Source organism: Trachurus japonicus, chromosome 24 (genome assembly GCF_045865225.1).
Source record: "Trachurus japonicus isolate A0001 chromosome 24, Traja_1.0".
In the NCBI taxonomy this organism is placed as follows: Eukaryota; Metazoa; Chordata; class Actinopteri; order Carangiformes; family Carangidae; genus Trachurus; species Trachurus japonicus.
The window spans coordinates 15,863,709-15,886,901 of record NC_140930.1 but is presented as its reverse complement, the minus strand read 5'-3'; positions in this window follow the sequence as shown (position 1 = coordinate 15,886,901).

The following is a 23,193-nucleotide window of genomic DNA, read 5'->3' as shown; positions in this document are numbered from 1 at the left end:
TTTTACTGTTTTGATTGTTTTAATATATATTTAATATATTGTATTGTATTTTATTGATTATATTGATATATTGTATGTACTGTATTGTATAGAATTTTTCTGTGTAATTTATTAACCTTGTTTCACTTTTAGCACTCCCCTCCCCCTTCCCCCTCAGGCTGCACTTGAAAATAAGAATTTTGTTCTTAATTTGCTTGCCTGGTTAAATAAAGGTTAAATAAAAAAATAAAAAAATATTGAAATACCTGTGAGCTGCCTGAATCCTCTAGCAGCTGTATCAATATATAACATATGATATTTTACCTCCTGTGATAAAATTGACTATTGTTTTGGTTGGGCGTAATGGTCTATTTAAAAAAACAAAACAAAAACTGCTGTTCAATCAGCCACTGCATCAAAAGGCAGTGTGTGCATGTCAGTGCATCACTAAGATTAATCAAATTGATCAAATATGTTGAGGTAAATATCCACATCAAGAAAGCAAAGGTCTTGCACACACACATTGACACATACAGTTGTTTCATTTGTTTTGGTGTAGTGATGGTTTGTCACCATGTTCCTCTTTTTTGTCATCAATACATCTTCAAACTTTGTAAATTTGCAGCGTCCAAAGTGTCTTCCCAAGGACATTTTTGTCATATTTGTAAAATAAAATCTTTATTTATTTATTTTCATGCTCTTGTGCATATCTTCCTGACCTGAAAGGTTTTTGTGGTGATATCCGTGTTCACCAGAGGATGATGTGAAAATGTGTTCTTTATTTTCAGATAGTCAGTGTCCAGGACATCTTCATGCCTCTTTGTCTCTTTCTTCTCTGGAGGAGGGTCTGGCGAGCGAGACTACTTTGGATAGGCCATATTTTCCCACGGATTTTCTCAAATCTGACCTGAATGTTTTTTGTGGAGATATCCATGTTCATAGGAGGATGATGTCAAAAAATATTTTCTTCATTTTTGTATAGTTATTGTTAAGATCGTCAACATTTTACTTTGTTGTCGTTGTCAAGACATCCGTGCGCATTGGTTACACCTCTTGTGTCTTCTCCAGAAGAACTGTTTTGGTGTTTTTTCTTTTTGTGTAGTCATTGTTAAGATCACCATTTTCCTTCAGTCTGACCGAAAAGCTTTTTGAGGAGATAACTGTGTCCTCCAGAGGTAGGTCTCCATTTTTTTCTTTTTGTGTAGTCATTGTTAAGATCATCATCATTTTCTTTATTTTATAATTTTCAGATGAATCCATCCCTTGGTTCTGCTGTTTTCCACCCACTGCATGGTGATACCCATGATGCACTGTGGGAACTCTTTCTCTTTTATCATTCCATGCCACTAACGTATTTTTCTGTCCAGTAATTTCATGCTTGTCCTGACTCTGTCCTCATTCTGCAGGTGTCACTGTCTTGACTGGCAGGATCCAGACAGAGAGGGAAATGAGGAGAGACAGAGAAAGTGAGTGTTATTGTGGAACCTGGATAAGCAGACACCGGCCAGTTCCCCCGTCAGCAGAGAGGGCAGTCCAGTTCTCATGAGCCAATTTGACACCTAAATACAAAAATGGTTCTTGAATAAACTTCTGTCAGTCAGAGCTTCTAGATTATGAAATTGAAGATTTCTTTTCTCTTTTTTTGTGGCATATATCTTTTTTTGTACATTAATAACAACAGAAGCACACGAGTGACTGAGACATGACTTGTGCAAACGTGCTGACACACGTACACACACCCATTCCTTCAAACCCCTCCTGAAGATTTGCATGTAATTAGAGGTGGTGTAAAGTCTTGCACAGAGCCTGGGCCTGCTAGATAAGCTAATATGCAACCACCTACCTTATGTTCCCACTCACACCCCACCACCACAACCACTGGCAAACCCCTGCTGGGGCCTGAGATGGAGAGTGTGGCTTTTGTGTGTACACTGAGTGGTTTCTGGCACATGCAGGTTTTGCCTCATGTTAGATTTTCAAAGTCACAAACTTTTCTGAAGTAGATGCTCTTTTTTGGTGGTTCTAACCCTGTAAAGCCTGAACCATGAAATAATTGTCAGAACATATTGAAATTGGACCCTTTATTGGAGCTTCTGACAGAAAATGTAAAAAAAAAAATATATATATATATATATATATATATATATATATATATATATACTGTAAGTCCATTTTTTTTTAGTTTTTCTTACATTATCTTTTTCAAAATTGGCAATAATATCCATGAGAAAACACATCTGGGTCACTGACTGACAGCAGCCATATTGGATGTCCCAGTGAAGGCCTGCTGGTGCATAACTAACTGCACCCTGGTGGTTTGTCTGATCATTGCATGTATCTGATTGTATACATTAGGTTTTTCAGGGGGGAAAAAATCACAGTGAGGATGTAGAGGTCTGAAAAAATCATGTATTTTCATGTATCAAATTTGATACAAATGGCGACATATTAATATTTGATCATTTCCAGGTCAATCATTTTAACAGCAATATATTTCACATATGGAATTCAAGTTTCTGTTTCGATATTGCCACTGGGGGCACCAGTGTCAGGCACAAAAGATAGAGAGAGAGAGAGAGAGAGTGCAGTGCTATCTGGCCCTAAACCGACAGTACACCACAGCAGATTATTTGAGCATGTTGACTGTTCAGCAACTAAAACAAACCCAGACAGAGTGAACACAGCCTTGCTATTGAAACAGAGAGGCACAGGAAACCCTGGCTCCCTGCAGAGCAGAGGCTGTGCTGTCACTGCAGCCTTAGCCAACCAGAAACAGAACTACACTTCCTCACCAAATGTGGAAAATATATAAAAATTAGAGAAACGTATTTCCCAAAATTTGAATCAATAACAAAAGGTTTTTTAAAACTATCAGATGAGGAAACACTGCCCATCCTGCTGGGGGAAGAATCAAAGAATGATAAATTAGCAGCAGTCTGATGTAAGTAAGAAAAGTAAGTAAAATTTTACTCACAAAGTGCTTACATAAAAATACAAACATCATACCATCGGTACACAAGTAAATAACAACAAACAAAAGCAGCACCACATTTTACAGCGACACAATACAAACAATACAACAGCCCCAGGCTTATTCAAGCGCCTGCCTAAACAGACACGTTTTTAATTGTTTTTTAAAAGTGTCAGCAGAAGAGGCAGCTCTTAACACAAAAGGGAGAGAGTTCCACCATTTTGGGGCAGCAGACTGAAAAGCTCTATCACCTCTGGTTTTCAGTCTGCTGTGTGTCTCTGCTGCCATAGACTGAGGGACAGGGAGTGACACTCGTCAGCTGACACACACATTTATTGTTTGTTGTTTTGTTCTTTTTTATTTACAGTGTTTATACATTTATTTCTACAGTAATCACAACACTATACTGTAGATGTTGTTTTCCTTAAGATTATTATTTTCTAATTCCAAACGCTTGCTTTGGCAATATGTCATGCCAATAAAGCCATTTCAATTGAATTGAGAGAGAGGGAGAGAGAAAGAGAGAGCCTGCAAGTGTGTGTGTGTGTGTGTGTGTGTGTGTGTGTGCAGCTGCCTGAACAGCAGGTGTCTGTGTTTTTTGCCACCATCTATCAAACACTGTGGGGTGTAATTAATCTAAAACTGAAAAACAGATGAATCACAATCAACAAAGCATTTACATGCAGACAGAGTGAGTGACTCTGGCAGCAGGTGGAAGTAGCTGCACACTTACAGTCAATGTGAAAACAATGTCGCCAGTCGACCCATGGCTTCGGTTCCAAAGTCACCACCAGGACCATGAATAACCAGCATGGCATGACTTTTGTGTCCATGTATCTGTGTGGACTGATCCAAAACCTGCTTTAAAATTAAACAGCTATGGAAATCTACTTTCATACAAATACGTTTCCATTACAGGATAGTACCGCCTTTAGAGTAGCCGGATGTCATATTGACAGGGTTTAATAAAATAAAACAAAAGTTAATATAGACTTATCTATTCATTTTAAAACATTTGTTTATTGAAATGTGGCAATGTCTGAATGTACAGAGCCCCGAGGCATCACGGCTGTTCTGTCCAGTTCACATTTGAAGCTTCACTTTACGGACTAATGTGGCTGATAAAGTTGTAAAAACCTAACATTTATCTGCCAGAAGGAATTACATCAGCCGGCAGTAAATCTCCAGAGAGCTACAGGTAACTTCATCAGGAGACTCCTGCCTCTGAGATGGCCTGCAGCCGCTGGTGACGACTCTCTGACCAGTCAGTGGTCTGCAGTGTTTACATGTCACATTTTAGTACCTCTTCACCCGTTTTAGAACCTCAGCTGAGCAGGTACTAAAAAAATATTACTTGCTACCAGATTCCAGGTACTATTACGCAATGGAAATGCAAAAAGGCCGAGTCCAGTCGAGCTGGTACCACGTAGTGGAAACGGGGCATAAGACAGACAGACAGGCCGTCTGCCTGACTGCACCTGAATGCAACATCAGTGCCTCCGTCCTTCCTCACACTACACAGTGGTGACAGTTTTAACAGGCGCTACCTGGAAAACTTTCTCCCTGAGCCGACAGCTCCGGTGAGTTTCTATGGTTACCTACAGTCACGCTGCCACTGAACGTAAAAAATGGCGATGCAACATGCCAGCCTCGGTTTGGTAACGACTTGTAACAACTCATTCTAAGGTACGAGAAAGCTTTCATTTGTATGCGGGTATAGAAATATGTATTTATGAAAGCAATATTAGATTTTTGCTAATAAAAAGCCAAATAAGTTACATACTGGGGCTTTAAATGTTTTGCATGAGGATGTTGATTATGTATGGACACAACCAGGAAATGTTCTGAAGGCTAGACTGTCCCATTTGCTAAAGCTGACAGGGCTGTAGGCGCCTCCGAAGCCGTTGCCTCGGTAGACCACATACTGGGTGCTCCAAAGGACACAAAATAAATGAAGCCAATTCCCAGGTGAATTGGGACACAGTTCACTTGGGAATTGGGAATGGGACACAGTTTGAGTCTTGGCGAGTCCCTGGTGGCTCATCAGGTGGCACACATGCTGATTTGTTGCCATGGCGGCCCTGGTTTGAGTCTGACCTGTGGCCCTTTGCATATAAGAGTAAATGAGGATGGGGCTTAAGCAGGCGCCCCATGTGTTGAGGCTAAAGTCCTCGCTTCAGGCGGCCCTGGTTCGAATCCCGTGTCAGGCGGCCCTTTCCTGCATGTCACTCCCCCTCTCTCTGCCTCCCCTTTTCCTGTCTCTCTCAACTGTACTATCAAAAAATAAGGAAGTGTCTTCTGCTCAATTCGCCCTGAGCCCTTGCACCTGCACAGTCTCTGGCTCTGTCTTTTTTTTCACTGAGCTCTGCAGTGAATAATATTAGTAATACCGGTTTATAATCTAATGGTTGATTATTTGATTTCCCATTCCTGTGAAAACCCTAAAATATTGATCAGCGACCATGGCCAATCCACTGAATCATCATCATCAATATCAATCACTTCAGTTTGATCAATACATTCTGTGTACTAATCACTGTTATGGTGAATGAGAACTTAATGGTGATTGCTGGTTGTGCAAGTCTCACTCTCTTGATTACTGGCTCAAACAGACACAGGTACAAATTGTAGATTTGATTACAGTTTTTCTCGATTGCTAAGACACATTTTTTGAAACCTTCCCTCCTTTTCTCTAAACTGTGAACACAAACCCCAATTTTCAAGCTACATTCACAAAACCTCAGACTCTTCTTGCAAAACCAAACTTTCACAACAAAACAGTTCAATCTGTGCTCAAAACTGAACAACGTTGTCAAATCGTGCCCCGCGTCAATCAAAATTAAAAACACTACTGAGCAGTCACTAAACACTACCTAGAAAAATAGAAAACACAATGCTCAGCACATGAAGCTGTAGAAATAAATGTTTATTGTTCACTGTAGCTAAATGCATGTTGCAAAACAAAAAACCTGTGCATTTACACTTCTCTCCTTCCCTTTCTTTCACCCTCCTCCTTCCCTCCCCACATCCATTTCATCCCCTTTTCCTTCCTTCTTCTTTTTCTTCCCAGTTTATCCCCCCCTCACTCATCCTCTCTCCCTTCACCCTGTCATCTCCTCTTCCTCTCCTCCTCCTCTCCCTCCATAAATGCATGTTGCAAAACAAAAAACCTGTGCATTTAGCACTTGTACATACTGTGTACTTGTGCATTTTACACGTAGCACTTGTACAGTACAAAAACAGAAATCTTGTGCATTTAGCACTTGTATGCAGTAGGCCTACATAAAAATAAAGTACAAAAATATAGAAATGAGAAGTGCATACAGTAACTCAGCCGCAGCATCATTTCTCTGCACTGGATCAGGCCACAGGACTTCATCCTGAACTGGCTTATGTATGTTCCCTCACATCATTGGACACAAGTGTGATCAATTTTGAGTTGTTGTGTTCAACCAGTGAAACCTGCGCTTTAGTTGTGTTTGACTTTTGCCACCTGTGCTCAGCATTATGCAACACAGGTGCATCACAATGAAAATGTGTTGGTTGTGTCTAAACAGGTGAAAAGTGCTTATGGTTTTGCCAAAAGAGTGACTGATTCAATCAGTGGGTTCAAGCAACTGAGAATTTGGTTCAGACAACAGGGTTTAGTGTTTTAGCAATTGAGAAAAACTGTAATTACGGTTAAGGCAAATTTGACCATATAAATATGCCAATTTTTTGCTACCCTGCAGCATGGTGTAATACACAACTTCGCCACTAGATGGCAGTCTTTAATTTTACAATGCATTTATCATACCATTTTGTCATCATCACTCTGCCTATCAGCTGCTTACAGTAGGATCTTCAGCTCTCCAGCACAGTAAATGCAGAGATACACACTACTACACATGCAGATACAGATAAATAGTAGGCACATGTTAGAGAGAAGCCCACACAGGATTTCTTCTGTATGTTCAGGATGAATCACAGATAAATGCTGCCATCTGAAGCAGCAGTTCTCATCCTCTTTGGCTGTAACTCCCGCTATAAAACTGTTGCCAAATGGCTTTCCACACTGCTGCAGGCAGGCAGAAACATGTGGAGCACCTCTGACTCCAAGGCAGCTTTTTTGATTCTCCCTTTTCATTTTCACTCTGCCTTTTCTTTATTTCAGGGGGTAGCCTAGTGGGTGAAATCATTATTTGCTTCAAGTAAAAAAAACTTCCCGGCGCATGTTTGAGTGGCCACCTGACGCTGTCTGTGGAAAAAAAATGTACACCTGAAGCAAGTCAAGAGTTGATATTCCTGTGTTTATGACACAAACGGTAGCTCCCACTGCACCTGAATACACCGCGCACGGCAACTTGAGTCTCGCGTGAGACTCCGGGAGACTTTGAATTAGATCTATTTTTACAAACATGTCGGCTTGCTTGAAGTAAATAAACTTCTCGGTGCATGTTTGAGTAGCCATCTGACGCTGTTGCGGCTTTGAGGGATGTAAACAGCCTAAGCAGCGGAACTTGCATCCGCTCCCATTCATTTCTGCCGTGGCAATGCAGGGACAGACACAACTACCGCAAAACAGGAGCGATTAAACTGAAAATTTTCAGATTCCTTCTTTTAGACCTAAAATGTTAGGAAAATACACCCCCGAGTCGAATTTGCCTGGAATTGTCCTTTAAGACAATCTTAAATAGCTGCAGTGTCCATTGAGATGCAATGTGATTTTAAAACAATAAAGTAACAATTTAGTGTTTACAGCTGGTCAGATGTAACAATGTCTCATGGTGTTATACAATATACTATAGAAAATCACAATAAATCAAACAAACTCACACATACAGAGAGGAATGTAGAGTGATAAATTGTGCTTGTTGCCCTGTTACCCCGATGTTAACTTGTTAGTATGTGGATATTACCACTGATTTGGACTTTGGAGCGAGTCACTGCTGCAGTTTTGGTTAGTGACATAACTTGTAGGTTTTATTATTTGTGGGGATTCCGTTTACAAAATACCAACACTTACAATTTAGGTGACCATGGTATTTAGACAGGAGGCGACGTTTAATGCTAGATGCAAATAATAGGTGAGCTTACTGTTGAACGCAAATGAGGGTATGTCTTCAAACTCCAAATTCAACTGAATTAAGTCAATATGGGGTCACTGACTGACAATAAACTACCATGTTACATTTTGACAGACACCACTAGCTACCATGTTGTTTTTGATCCCTTTATATCCTCACCTTACTGAAGTGTGATGCATTCAACAAGGTGTATAAACCATTCAAAAATTGAGCAAGTGATTCTTGCATGAGGCACCTTGGCTCTGTCTTTATTGTAAATACTACAAAATTACAAATTCCTTTCTGAGAAACGCTTCAGGCAATTAGGCAACAAAAAACATAACCCATTAAATTGAGCATTGCAAAACATACTGTTTATTATCATTGAATAACCTCAAACATAAAATCCAGCGTAATATTTTCTGTGACAGAGATATCCCTTACAGAATATATGTAAATACCTCTAGCTGGATAACTCTTTCCCTGTGTTTTATTTGAGGTGTGGATTCGCAGGAATGTAAAACACAACAACAAGCCCATAGGATCTGATTCTCACAATGGATTGGTTAAGCCACTCAATGAAACCAATTGCCACTGCAAAGTTTGATTGTCTGCTCAGATGGGTGGGGCTTGGAGCATGGCTAATGGTGACTATGTTGTGACATCACAAAGTTAAAGAAATCCGAACAACTGGTTTTCAAGCTCAGCTTCTGAATTCAGGTTGTGTGCATTTTTCTGTGGACTGAGGCTTTCACAGTATTAATATAGAACTAATAGAGCTGCTTATAATGAAACTACACACGTAAAGCTACCTTAATATGCATCCTTTAAAGCAACATTTTAAAATCCTGTATCCAATTCCTCCTCCTAGAGCACCTGCTGTTTGTCCACAATGTGACAGTAGAGAACTTCATTAGGGCTCTGGCAGAGGGAAGTGACACATGCAGCAGAATCTGTTGCACCCATTATGAATATCTATCAGTTTAGCTACATCAGCATAGAGCTTGGCCATGTTTCTCATCAAGTGTTGATGTTGGCTGCGAGTTTGTAAGTTTTCAGGTTGTAAACAGCAAAGAAAGAGTTGGACCACAGTGCCTTTGTGACTGTGCCAGGGCCTATCAGTGTAGGGCACAGGCTGCTGGATCAGCAGTTTGCTCAAAGAGATAGGGAAGAAAAAAAGTCTGTTCTAAGGGTATGAGGCCCATGAGAGGTCAAATGGGGTGAATGCCACACACTGGAGTCTCTCCTCTTTGTTCTGTTATTTTTTCCTCCTTCTTTTCTGCTTTAATAGCATTAGGTTTTCTCTTCTTTCTTTTCTCTTCGCCATTTCTATGCTTATCATCTGTCTGTTCTCCTGTCCCTCCATTTAAATCCCTTCGCTTTCATCTTAATTTCTCATCATTTCAATGGCAGACTTTCTCTCCTGCCATGAAATCAGAATCCTCTTGCCTTTTTTTTTAAATTCAACTTAAGATGCAGCAAAGTCAGTATCCTTTACATCAGCATGTCAGATACAGCCCCCAGAGCCGGCAGCGTTCCCAGAAACCAGGAGAAGGAAGAACAAAAGTAGACACTGTAAAGCCCCTCTTCAACATAGCTTGCAATCCGTCCGAGAGTTCACCTTGATGTAAATGTGCAACCAATCAATACACAACATTAAAGCAGCAACAATAGGCTTGGCAAATTGCCCCCTTTAAGGGCACACTTGGGAATTGGCTTCATCTATTTAAGAGCTCCTTTGCTGCCAGTTGTGTTGCTTTACTGATCATGTACGGGGGAAAAGTTTTCTGTCCTTCCACTGTTTCTCTCTTTCTTTCTCTGTTTTTCTATAACCCCCCCTCCTGTGCCCCACAGCGCTCTCATTTAGACTAATTTGTTCCGGCCTGTATCTCTTCTGCAGGCGAAAGCTGCTGATGCGAGTTTGACTTTCGCTCACCTTCCTAATTCCACTCAGTTCCTCTGTGAAGTGCACGGGTGTTTATTCAGTCTGCTAAAGGGCAATAGGACACCGGTCACTCAGACCCATTCTGCTAATTAAGACAAATAAGTCCGTCAGCAGTGTCAATAGAATTAAACACATGGATACACATTGGCTGCTCTGACACAGGTAACAGCATACGTTTTCTTTTACAGTGTGTGTGTGTGTGTGTGTGTGTGTCTGTTATTGCGTTAACTCTGGCAAATGTCAAGTGTTTTTTGCCGATCTCAGCTTTTGATCCACAACCTCTACTATATGGGCAATGGTTTCGTGCATAAAAGTAATAAGTCCTCAAAATCCTCATTCATTCATCATTGTTTTGCTTTATGTATTCACCCTTAGTCTAGTATCCATTCCCAACTGATGACATATGTGATCATATACACCAAAACTGATCGATCAGTTATGAATGATTGTATTTATAAAAATGACTTCCAAGGTGTTGTTTGGCGCAATTGGTGGAGCAGGCGCCCCATATATTGAGGCTACAGTCCTTGCTACAGTCGGCCTGCAGGTTTGAATCCTGCATCAGGCGGCCCTTCACTGCATGTCATTCCCCCTCTCTCTGCCTCCCCATTTCCTGTCTCTCTATATACTATCCAATAAAAAAGACAAAAATGCCCCCAAATAAAAACAACTTCCCTGAGTGTGACCCATAAACTAAAGTGTCCCATCAGTTCACAGTTCTTATTTAGCATATCTCCTGAAGTGTCTGGGGGAGTAATGGAATTTTCAACAAGATTTTGTTTCACCATGCCATTATGTTATAATATGATGTTGATGAATGATTTGATGAAGTTTTATACTGTAGAAATGACTCCCATTTTCTCACATATTTAATCTCTCTAATGTAAGACAAGTCATTTTTCTTGACAATTCAAAAGACTTCTTACAACCTCTGCTGTAGATGACCGGGCTCTGATATAATTATAATTTCCAGTGATAATGTTGCTGTTCCCTTTTGATGCTTATTTTTGGGTGGGAAAGAAAAGCAGCCACGCATTTCTCTTTTGAGCTATTGTTGTATCATTGTGATATCCAGATCTATTTTCCCTTCCCCTCTATTCATCTGACCTCATTATCAAGTATTTCAGTCTAAAGGGAACATTGCCTGAAGCAAAATAAAAACATGCTTCAATGTTTAAAGTCATGCTCATCCAAAAGAAATAGCCTCTTCCTTTTCTCTAACCAGGTAATAGATAACTGCCCAAGGATAAAAGATGACAGAAACACAGAACAAAAAAAATAATTAGGACAGGAGGTGGAAAAGAGAAAGTAACTCAATTTACAGGTAAAAACTAAATTGTTGTTATTGCTGCATGGCCAACATGCACAATGAGAAGTCTTGAAGTAATGACCAAGAGGTGTCTCCTTTCTTTAGTGCATGTGTACAAGCCTGTGTTATTACTCTTACAGTAATGTCAGAATGATTGCTCATGAGCAGGGTTTAAAAACACAGGTCTATGCAGTGATTCTCACGTTCCTTCTTCTGCTCTCCCATCCTCAGCAATTTCACACATGCTAACCATACTGTATTATGGATGATGTACAGAAATGGATGGCGATGCACCTTTTTTTAGTCACCGTGCCACCCTCTCTCCTTTCCTCATAAAACATGAATATACAGTCAGACATACAGTAGTTCCCAGAGACAGTTGGCACACCAGGGGAGCCTCAACACAAGAAAAGACACGGCAAGGCAACGTGACAGAATCAGCTGAGACAAAATATCTCAGAGGCATCCATCAATCATGTCTTGACTTTTCTTGAATTTAGGGTTTTTAACACTGTAGCTGTGGCATGTTTGTGTAAAGAAGCACTGAGATGAATCATGAAAAGGCTCAGAGCAAATTTGCTTTCATCATGTTATGCAGTTACTTATGGAGTTCACTACACAAAATTAAAGTCCTGTACTGGAGTATCTCAACTTTCAGCTTTTAATCACAGCCAGTTTGCTCTGAAAGATAGCTAATACATAGAATATATTGAACAAAGCATCATCACAAACAACATCTTTCTGATATCCATCCAACTATGAGCTATACTGCTGTTCTTTGAAGGTTGCAGGGGTTTGGAGCCAATCCCAGCCGGTGCTGGGCGAGGGGCAGGGTACACCTTGGGCCGGTCGCCAGTCTATCACAGAGCTGACGCACAGGGACAAATAACCAGTTGTGCTTGGTGCTACGGTCCCCAATCAACTTAACGTGCGGTCTGCGTTTATAGGACTGGGCAGAAACCTATAAACCTGATAAAATCCTCAGGCGGTGTCGTTACCACTGAATCTAAAAATGTGTGTATCATATCATTACCAACCTGCCCCAGGGACAACAGATGAAAATTAACCACTGTGGCTAACTGTGGCACATTTACATTGATGGTAAAACTGACTTAATGTGCACTGTCCCTGTTCAATAAATAAATTAATGAATGTCTATGTGCAGATTTGATTCTTATAATACAGCCTTTTATAATACAAACTGCATCAGTCAAACACAACCTGTTAAAGTAGCCCATGTTTACTGTCTCTATGAGCTGTGTGTCACTGGCACCAAGCAAAACTATGGTAACTTGCTGTTTTTATAGTCCCAGCATGCACTTGCCCCTCTCACCTCCTGCACCTCCCTAATGGTACAAAAAAGTCTTAATTACAGAGGGAAAACCGTCTGTTACATTGGGAAAACCTGATTAAATATTCACACTCTTGTCTCATGTACAAAATCATACATGGACTTTACTTGCGCCTCCTGTATTGAATCAGTTTATAAAAAGGTTATCAACATCTACCCGGAGTGCAACTAGAGGAGACTGTGTTGTCCCGTTTAGAAAAAGTTCTTTTAGCCAGTCTGCATTTTCTATTAGGGCTGCTCGTCTATTCCAACTCACATTAGAAATATTTTAAATTATGCCTCCTTTAAACACTTTTAAAAAGTGGCTAATTAGTTGTCAAGGCTGTGAACATTAAATTTCCCATCATGTTGTCTGTCAGTGTATTAATTGTCTAGTATTACTGCTTTTTGTGCATGGCTTCTAATGTGTTTAATGTTATAATGTTATTGTGTCTTGTGTACATTTTTTTTTTCTGTTGATGTTGATGTTGCTGCTGAATGTTGCTTCTGTTTTGTCTGTAGCGGCTGCTGTTTGAGTTGAGTTTATGTTAGTTTGTGTGTATGCATGGACCTTCGCTGAGCTCGCTGTCTTTTGTCCACTATTCAGATTTAGCTTTTTAATCATTGAATGTATTATTTGTATGTTGACAATCAAATAATTTTATTTTCTTTTAGGGTGACTTTTAACATCAGTCCGGGGACAACAGATGTAAAATAGCCTTTTGGCTAATTCTGGCACATTTACATTTGTTTAAATGTTTTTATTAATGCGCATTGTCCCTGATCTTTAAACCTTTAAATAAATAAAACCTAATTGGACAGAAAACTATTAAATCTTGTGATAGCGGACTAGGATGCTAGTTATGTTTACTGGCAGTCCACCATCTCTCTTTCTGAGAACTATACTATAATAATGTAATAATGCTGTGCTATTTTAATTAGAAAAATGTCTGTAAATTGATAATACAATGACATTTGATGCCGACTAATAACATTATGTTGGAGCTGTTCGTCATGTCATTATCAGACAGTGGATAAAGCTAATCAGTAATTCTTACAACTAACCTATCAACAGTGCCATTCCTACACCCACACTGTTGGCATGGTTTATGTAAAACAAAAAAAAAAAGAAAAGGATAGCTGACTGGCTTGCAACTTGTTATCGCTAAAACCTCAGTAAACTGCACAAGTTATGAGGGACACATGAGTCTCAGGTCAGTTCTGGGATGACCTGCGGATGTGATGATGCAGCAGATTGTGATTTTGTTTTGATGAATTGCCAAAAAGGAAGCCAACGTCTATCTCATCTCTGCAGCCTGTTGAAATGGATCATCTCTTCTCCTCTCTCTTTCTGCTCTTTTCTCAGCTCATGCCGCTTCTCTTTGATCTCCTCTGAAAAACCATGTGGGAGTAAGCTTGGCAATATACTGCATATTCCTATACAGCTTTTGGTGGAGTTAATATATTCCCTTTATCCTCCTAAATTGGCTCTCCTTTTTTTAATGAACCACACCATCTGGAGAGTGGTGTTGTATGACACCTCTGGGGAGAGGGTTTTTTTTTTTGCCATGCAAGAAACCTCTGACTGACCCCAACTTGACCTGCAGGAGAGGTCAGAGACGAAAGAGAGGGGTCCTGTATAGTCAAGGCCAGAACTGATCACCGTGAAATTGCCCTACACTCTGAAGTGCCCCGGGCAAAGATCATTTAACTTTTGCATCATCCATCATGTTCTCATATTACTGCATGACCTGCTTTAACTCAACAGACAAAAGTGCTGAAAATATTTTGTGTCGTTGTATATAAATGTCGTTTATTTTCACAGGCCACAACTGATCATCATAATTTCTCTCTGCCTTCACCTTGCCTCACACCCTTTATTCACACTCCATTACAATGCAAATCACAGGTTCCCTTTACCTTGTTAACAAGATCAGTCTCCTGTTGCTCTCCTGCTACATTAATTCCTTTTTTAGGTATTGTTCAAGGCAGCTGAGAAAAGGAAGTGTTTCAGTTTGAAGTGTTGCCTTAACATGGAGCAGTTTTTTTCAATTGCTTTTTCAAAACACTACATACAATAAGCACAACCACACACATAATTAGCAGCACCTCAGATCCTTTGCAGAATGAAATACTCTTATAAAAACCTAACGTAAAACACATTTAAAAATTCTATTTATCAGTGATTAGAGTACTGTAAATGAAGTACACAGAGGTAGTCAGTCAACATGTTAGCAACACATGTCCCAGTTTTCTTGCTACTACTGTGCTACACATAATACAGTCAGCTCGATAAATATTAGACAAACATAGTATCCAGTCCAAATTAAAATTACAGTGTGGTGAAAAAAAGGATAAAAGAAATTAAAGGTGGTATCGACAACATACTAGGCTTATCCGTCTGGTACAGCGCCAGGAAGGGGGCGATCTCTCTTGCGATGCTGTTGAAGATCATTACTTTTGGGATGAAAAGAGGATCCTGTGCACTGTTCTTCACAACCTCAAAAGATTGCGTCTTTGGATCTGGTAGCTCTCCCTTGCGCACCAGCACTATATAAGCTTTCACGTGGGGACAAAGCTGCAAAGCACGGTCAGACACATTTACATTTTCAAGACAGCGGTGTCTGCAAAACTTGAGGATTGCAGTGCTGCATCCAGTTGCGGCAACAAAATCCTCCTGGCGAGCCGGGCAGTCATGAAATAGCCAGTACAGGCTGGACAGAGTGTGTTCAATTTCCCAGCCTGTAGCTTTCGCTCCATCTCTAAATGCGTTATGAACAATGTGTAGACCACATGAGCCGACGTTGAGAAGCGCCTTGTCCACTTGCTTATTCATCTCCTTTTGTGTGAGTGTCCCAAAAATTCATGCATTTCGTTTTGACCTCTGGTCTAGTGTTGTAGTCAAGGCCACCTAACCCGATGATTGAAATGGCCAGGATCGTCGGGTATGGAAGAATTATCCTAGCTTTAATCAAGTGCATAGATTTTGAGTTTGAGAGCATGATTTCATTCCTTTTCATTCACACAGCTCCTTCGCGTACTCAGATTTTTTCTCCTCATGCTCACATTTTGTGCTCGCACTTAAATGTCTACTGCTTTCTTTCAAAATGTGTGCTCAAACTCAAAAATCACATGCCTGTGCTCACATTTCTCCTTCTTGCACAGAAAAATTTTGCTCGCTTTCAAATGTGCCCTGTGCGCACTCAGAGCTAATGTCTGCACGCTCAGATCTAAGTGCACGCACTCAGAACACATGTGCTCACAGGTCAAGGTGCCTGCTCAGACTCAAAGCTCCCATGCCCTGCGTTTAATATATTGTGTTACACTAGCCAATAGGGAGACAGCTAGACTGTGGCCAATCATGTGACGGATGCCGCTTTGGGTGCCTTTGTTTTCTTTTTTTAGCGCTCTGTAGGGGCGGGTAGCCGATATGATCTGTTTGTGGTCTGTTTGTAAAACTGCTTATCTCAAAATACACCAATTCAACATTTTAGCCAGCTAAGGGTGCCTGGGCTGGGATGTGAACCTATGGTGTAAAATTAAAAGTTTAACAGAGTGCTTAACCACTAGACTACCGCCACAGATTAAAAAAAAAAAATCACAGCAGCTTTGGTCTCGGCTGGTCTTGACAAAAAATCCCGAGACCAGCTCGACCGAGACCGAGACAAGACTGAGTAAAAATGCAGTCAATACCGAGACGATACCAAGACCTTGAAAATACGGTCTCGAGACCAAGACCATTTAAAGCTGCCTTTCTCTAGCAGCTGGTGCACACTTCCCCTTCCGGGTTACCTGGTCTCAGGTGCTGCAGACGTGCTACACTCCTCTCCTCTGCTGTTGCGCATTCACATCCGACAGCACAGACTCAAATGTCCCTCCTCTCCTCCTGGTGCCTGAACTGCACCACGCTACGCGGTATGTAATGTTTGCTCCGAACCGTTATCAGCCTTAGCCATTCAGTCCCTAATTGTACTGCACTCCTCTTTCCTCCGCTGTTGCGCATTCACCACGCTACAGTATAGGCGCTGGCAGTGTCCAAAATGTATATTGGCTCCCTCTCTCCCTCTCCTCCTGGTGCCTGTACCACGCCACGCTGACGGGGTATGTAAATGTTTGTTTTCGCCCGTCGTCAGCATAGTCATTCAGTCCCTAATTTTACTGCACTCAACTTTACAGATAGGCCGAAGTCTCGGCACCGAGCCGGCACAAGCCACGCCGCGCTGCATTCAGGACCGCTGCTGCTTTGTGGGGCTTCAATGCTGCCGTGTGGAGCCTTAAAGTACCTGTGCTTTCGCTCGTACTGATGAAATTTTGATTGTTTGTTTCAGAGCTGCCCTGTGCTGCTCAGGCCTACAACTCTTTGTTTGAGTTTAGATTGATATGATTTGTTTCTTCTTTTCTTTCATAAGCCAGAGTTAAAATGTTTGTTTTTGTTTTGTTCCTCATCATTTAGATAAATTAATGATTTTGGATTAAACTCTGGGTTTATGGCAAGATTTTGATTTATTTGTTTTGTTTATTTATTTTCTTTGGTTTTCTATTCACCCTCCTAGTTTATTCTCTTATTTTCTTTTTGGTTTGTGTGCTGTAACCTGAGCTTGCTCGAGCTACACTACGGGCAGCAGTTCTTTTAGTGTACCTGTACCAATAGGAGGGGAATAGTGAGTGGAGTTTTTCTTTGTTTAATAATTTTGGGGGTTATTTTGATTTTCTAATTGAGAGTATTTGTCCAGTTTAAAGATTATTTTGATATGTTATAGTTTGAGTATTTTGTCAAAATATTATTTGGTTTTGTTAGTATATTTGTGTGCTGACCTTCTTTCTTTTTTTTTGGTTGTTGGTCTCAGTTAGTGGGTCAGCCCCAAAATTTTATTTTTCTTGAATTAGTTGTTTCTTATTTTCATATGATATCTTGCTCCACTAATTGTCCATCTCTGTCTGCTTACTTCCAGGTGCTGAGGGCCTCACTGGTGACCTACCCCCCTACTTTGGTGATGGTGTCCTATTGTGTGTAGTGTCCTTCCACCCCCTTTTGGCTTTGCCCTTGCATGTGTGTGTGTTTAGTGTGGACCGTGGTGCTCCCATTTTAGTTGACGCCCTTACCCCCCTTCACTCACCTTAACCATAGCGGCCCCAGCCCTGGAGGAAGCCCTATTCCTTTCTTGGTATTAAGTAAAAGAAAAACACATTTTAGGGTAAATTACCATGTTTTAATATTTGTGAAATAAACTTTTGTACTTTTTTCTGATTGGAAACACGTCACTTGCCTCTCAGTAGAACGAACTTGTGTTGTCTTTGGTTTAGAACAGGGGTGCCCAACCGGTCGATCGCGGACTAATTCTCAGTCGATCGCGAGAAGTAGCCTTGACAACAGTAAATAAACTGATAGTATTTTTCTCATGGCTGTGCTGCGCCAGCGCCATGCCCCCTCTCCGTTTTGGCTGTCAGGTCACCAGCGTGCTGACAGACGCACGCTAGTACAGTAGTTAGCGCTGCAGCTAAAACGAAGGAAGATGGCAGACGCAAAAAGACGGAAAACTTACAATTTTCACCCAGAGTGGGAAGATGATTACTTTTTTGTCTACTCAAACTCAAGGCCCATCTGTCTCATCTGCAAAGCCAGCGTGGCCATACCAAAGAAGGGCAATCTGGAACGACATTTCAAGACAGTACACAAAAGCTATGAGACGGATTTTCCTGCTAAAACACCGCTACACTCTCGGAAAGTGCGGGAATTGAAGAGTCAGCTTGCCGCACAGCAGTCTGTTTTTACCAGACCAAACACCAAGGGTAAGGCTGCAACAACGGCATCTTATCGAGTTAGTCATGTTCTTGCGAAACACAAGAAGTCGTTCAAGGACGGCGAAGTTGTTAAAGAGGAACTAAACCCCTAAACCACTTTTTTCTGCTGAAAACAAATGTATTTGGGTATAAGGTAGTGTTGTCAGTTGATTCTGGTCCAACTTTTGACATTTTAGTCAAAATATTTCAATTTGGTGTATTTTGTAGTAAAAATGTAGAGTGGCTGCCCTCTATGGGTTGAAACACGGCTATTACAATCGAATTTTTCTATTGGCTGAGATGGAGGCAGATGACGTTTTGGAGGCAGCTTTCGTCACCGGCCACCAGCTCCCCGGCCAATCAGCACCGGCTGCTGCCTGCCGCTAACGGTTGCTAGGCACTCTAGCTGCTCTGCTGCGGCTAACAGCTGCTAACAGCTGCCTGAATGGGAATCGTTAGTGCGGCCGGCGCTAACGAGCCGTTAACGAGCTAACGAGCCGGCGGATCAGCTGTAGATGCTGTGTCACGGCTCTGGCGTCCTCTCCTAGTAGTGTCCACGCTACTAGTGCTGTTAGAGTAGCTCGTTAGCGCTAGCAGAAGTGTAGATGTGTGTTTATTACTTTTTTTTCTCTTTTGTGTGATTTCGCGGGTGTGAATGGGGCGCAAGGGGGAGGGGGGATCGGAGAGTGCTCCTGGAGTCCGGCCCTTTGTTAAAAAGAACAAACTGCCCCTCTTCAAGCTCATCTCCATTACAACTGATGGTGCACCAGCTATGGTAGGCCGAACTAATGGGTTCATTGCATTGTGCAAACAGAGTGAATCTTTCCCAGACATCCTTAATTATCATTGTATTATCCATCAGCAAGCATTGTGTGGGAAGATTTTAAACATGAAAGAAGTGATGGATGTTGCTATGAAGATAGTGTGCTCTGTTCGGGCCAGGAGTCTACAGAGAAGGTTATTCCGCGCTCACCTGGAGGAGACAGGCGCAGAACACATCAACCTGCTGCTTCACACAGACGTGAGATGGCTCAGCAGAGGTAAATTCTTGGCAAGGTTCAGTTGTTACCTGAAATTAAAGACTTTCTGAAGCTTTCAAAGCACACAGAATATGCACAGCTGGAGGACTCCCAGTGGCTTTTGGACTTATCATTCCTGACAGATATCACTGAAATGCTCAATGATTTGAATCTAGAGCTCCAGGGTCAGGATAAACATGTGATCAACATGATCAGTTCGGTGAACACATTCAAAAGCAAGCTGGGAGAGGGTAGGAGTTGAGGATGCTGTTCTCTTTCTCCTCCACAGAGCATACTCCTTCCTGGACAAGGGAAATGGCTCACTGAGAATCCTTTTCTTCGACTTCTCCAGTGCATTCAATACAATCCAGCCCCCTCTCCTGCAAGAAAAACTGACCAGAATGCACGTTGACCCCTCCATAGTGTCCTGGATCACTGATTACCTCACTGACAGACCGCAGTTTGTCAGACTGAGAGGCCGTACATCAGACACAGTGACCAGCAGCACCGGAGCACCACAAGGGACTGTACTCTCTCCTCTTCTCTTCACCCTGTACAGCCGATTTCCAGTACAACACGGACACATGCCACATGCAAAAATTCTCAGATGACACTGCAATTGTGGGGTGTATCAGGGGGGACAGTGAGAGTGAGTACAGAAGCACAGTGGAGGACTTTGTGGAGTGGTGTCGGCTGAACCAGCTGCAGATCAACACCACCAAAACAAAGGAGATGGTAGTCGACTACAGGAGGAAAAGTCCCCAACCCAAGCCAGTGTCCGTAGAGGGGGCGGAGGTGGAGGTAGTCGGCTCCTACAAATACCTTGGCCTGCAGCTGGACAGCAAGCTGGACTGGACTGTGAACACAGACCACCTGTACAGGAAGGGGCAGAGCAGGTGCTACTTCCTGAGGAGGTTGGCCTCTTTCAACATCTGCAGGAAGCTACTGCAGATGTTCTACCACTCTGTGGTAGCCAGCGTCCTATTTTATGCTGTTGTGTGCTGGGGGGGGGGCATCAAAAAGAGGGACAGTGGGAGACTGGACAGGCTCATCAGACGGGCCAGCTCTGTGGTGGGCCTGCAACAGGAGTCGGTGGTGGCAGTGGCAGAGAGAAGAACCATGGAAAAACTGATGGCGATCATGGACAACACCAGCCACCCTCTGCACTCTGCCATCAGCTCTCAAAGGAGCAGGTTTAGTGGCAGATTGCTGTCACTGACCTGTTCCACAGACAGACTGAAGAAGTCCTTTGTGCCCAGGGCAGTCAGACTGTACAACAGCAGGGGGGGGGGGGGGGGATGGTGGGACAGGCACAACACCTACACTAATTGACTTTTTATGAACTGTATCTTCTATATGAGAGTGTGTGTGTATATGTGTACAATACATATATATGTATGCATATATATATAGGTGATAGTTTGTATATGTGTATATATATATATAGGCATATTTTATATTTTATATATTTTTTTATTTTATTCTTTTATTATTGCTACATCTGTCTACTTTAGCTGAGTGCTTTCTTTTGGAATGTTTGGAGCAGCTGACAGATGAATTTCCTTCGGGATTAATAAAGTATCTATCTATCTATCTATCTATCTATCTATCTATCTATCTATCTATCTATCTATCTATCTATCTATCTATCTATCTATCTATCTATCTATCTATCTATCTATCTATCTATCTATCTGCAGCTGCTTTCAAATAGGCTGCAACGCTGTGACCTGCGAAACTTTCCTCACATGCAAGCAGAACTTCAGCGTCAGGGCGAAAACTCTGCACAGCTTGATGGAGCCCATTATGAAAAGCAAGTTTAGAGCATCCTGTCAGAATTTGAGAGGCGTTTTACTGACTTTGCATCCATTGAGCCTGTTGCCAGTTATCTGTGTTTTCCTTTTTTGGAGGATATTGATGTGGATTCCATTGCTTCAAAAGTAGCATCACTGTTTCACCTGGAAACCTGTGGAGTTGAGAGTGAGATTCTCACACTGCAAAGTGACATTGAGATCAAATCCAGGGCAACACCTGGCACAAAAGGAGACTTCTGGCACCTACTCCTGGAACAAAAGTATGCCAACCTCAGAAGATGTGCCTTCAACCTGACAGCACTTTTTGGATCAACCTATTTGTGTGAGGCTGCCTTCTCTCACATGAAGATCATCAAGTCCAAGTACAGGTCCACAATGACAGATGACCACCTTATGGCCTGCCTGAGACTTGCAACGAACTCCTACTGCCCTGACTATGAGAAACTAGCTTCCTCTTCCCAGTGCCAGAGGTCACACTAAGGTAGAAAAATTAATTAATTGTCATCTGGATGTGTCGATTTCGTATGTGCATTGTAAATAAATATGTCACTGCAAGCACTATGGATGGCTGTGTGAACAAGTAGATCTCAACAGACTAGAAAGTTTTAAAGTAGATCTTGGTTTAAAAAAGGTTGGGCACCCCTGGTTTAGAATATTTAGTTTATTGCTTTATTCACACATTTACTTTTCTTTATTTTTGTTTCCTTTTCTTTTTCTTTTCCCGGGTTAAACCCTGGGGTGGCGTTGTTGGTTTTGGTTATTCTTTTGATTTAAGTTAAACTATTAAAATTACTCCCTCGCTCGCCACATCTAGTACTACAACACTACTCTGGTCCATTCCACAGTCTAACGTGAATGTCCATTTGTTTTGACTGCAAATGTTTGTTAAGACTTTCGTCAAATAACAAAACATATGCTTGGAAAGGTTACATGCTGCTATTTCGACATTGACTTCTAATTGTCGGAATAGCAGCATTAACATTATTTTTCAAGCGTCCCACTATTCCGACTTTTTTTTTTTCATTGTCGGAGTAGCGGCACTTTACTATTTTTCAAACATTCCGGTTTTCCGACATTGATTGATACGTTATAGTCAGACGTGTCCTTCAGATTTTTTTCTTTTTTCATGTGAGACACTGTTTCTCATACACAAATAGCCTACATAGGCCTATAAGAGAGAAGAAAAAACAAACCTGCCAAGTTTAAAAACACACCGGCAGCAGCACCCGCTGATCTGCAGCTACTGAGACTGTTATTATTCTGTCACCTGAGTTAACGAGGTGCACGTGTATTTGGAGCTGACGAGAGGAGGAACTGTGAAGGACTCAGCTGTAATGGAAAATGACCTAAACCGAGTCCAGTAGAGCTGTAACTGTATAGTGGAAAGGCGTTCAAAGTAATGGTAACTATCCTGGAAATCCTGCTTTACATTGTTTTAACATAGGTAAAAGAAAAAAAAAAAGATTTTCTGGGATAAAGGGGCAGATTACATAATATTCTTCTTCTTTCTGCTCCCTTTTGTTGAGATTTGGGAGGTTTATGTTTTTATTGTAGCTTACTAAAATGCAAGATCATTTTTCTGACTGATTTATTGCCCGATGCCATGTATCTTGCTTTCTTTCCCCCGCCCTCCGCCCGTTGTCTTCGTTGTCACTTTGTAGCCGCTCCACAGAGCGCACATGGCTAATTAATATGCACGTGCTAACCATATGGTTGTGTCTAGGCATTCCTGGGGTGGAATATGAGGTGTGTTCACGTGCGCACCATTCTTGGATCCAGTTTGATCTACAAAGAGAAATTGCGGAGAGTTGTGCACGCACAGTTTGATAGATCTGAAAAAGGTGTAAATATTTTGGGTGTACGCCATTTTCGTCTTTTGGCCGTAGGCCTAAGCAAAAAATTTAGTAGCAGCAGTTTTACACTGCTTACTTACAGTTTTGATAAATGAGGCCCCAGAGCCCAGACGCTCACAGCTGCACTTCTCCGCGGCTCATCCGCAG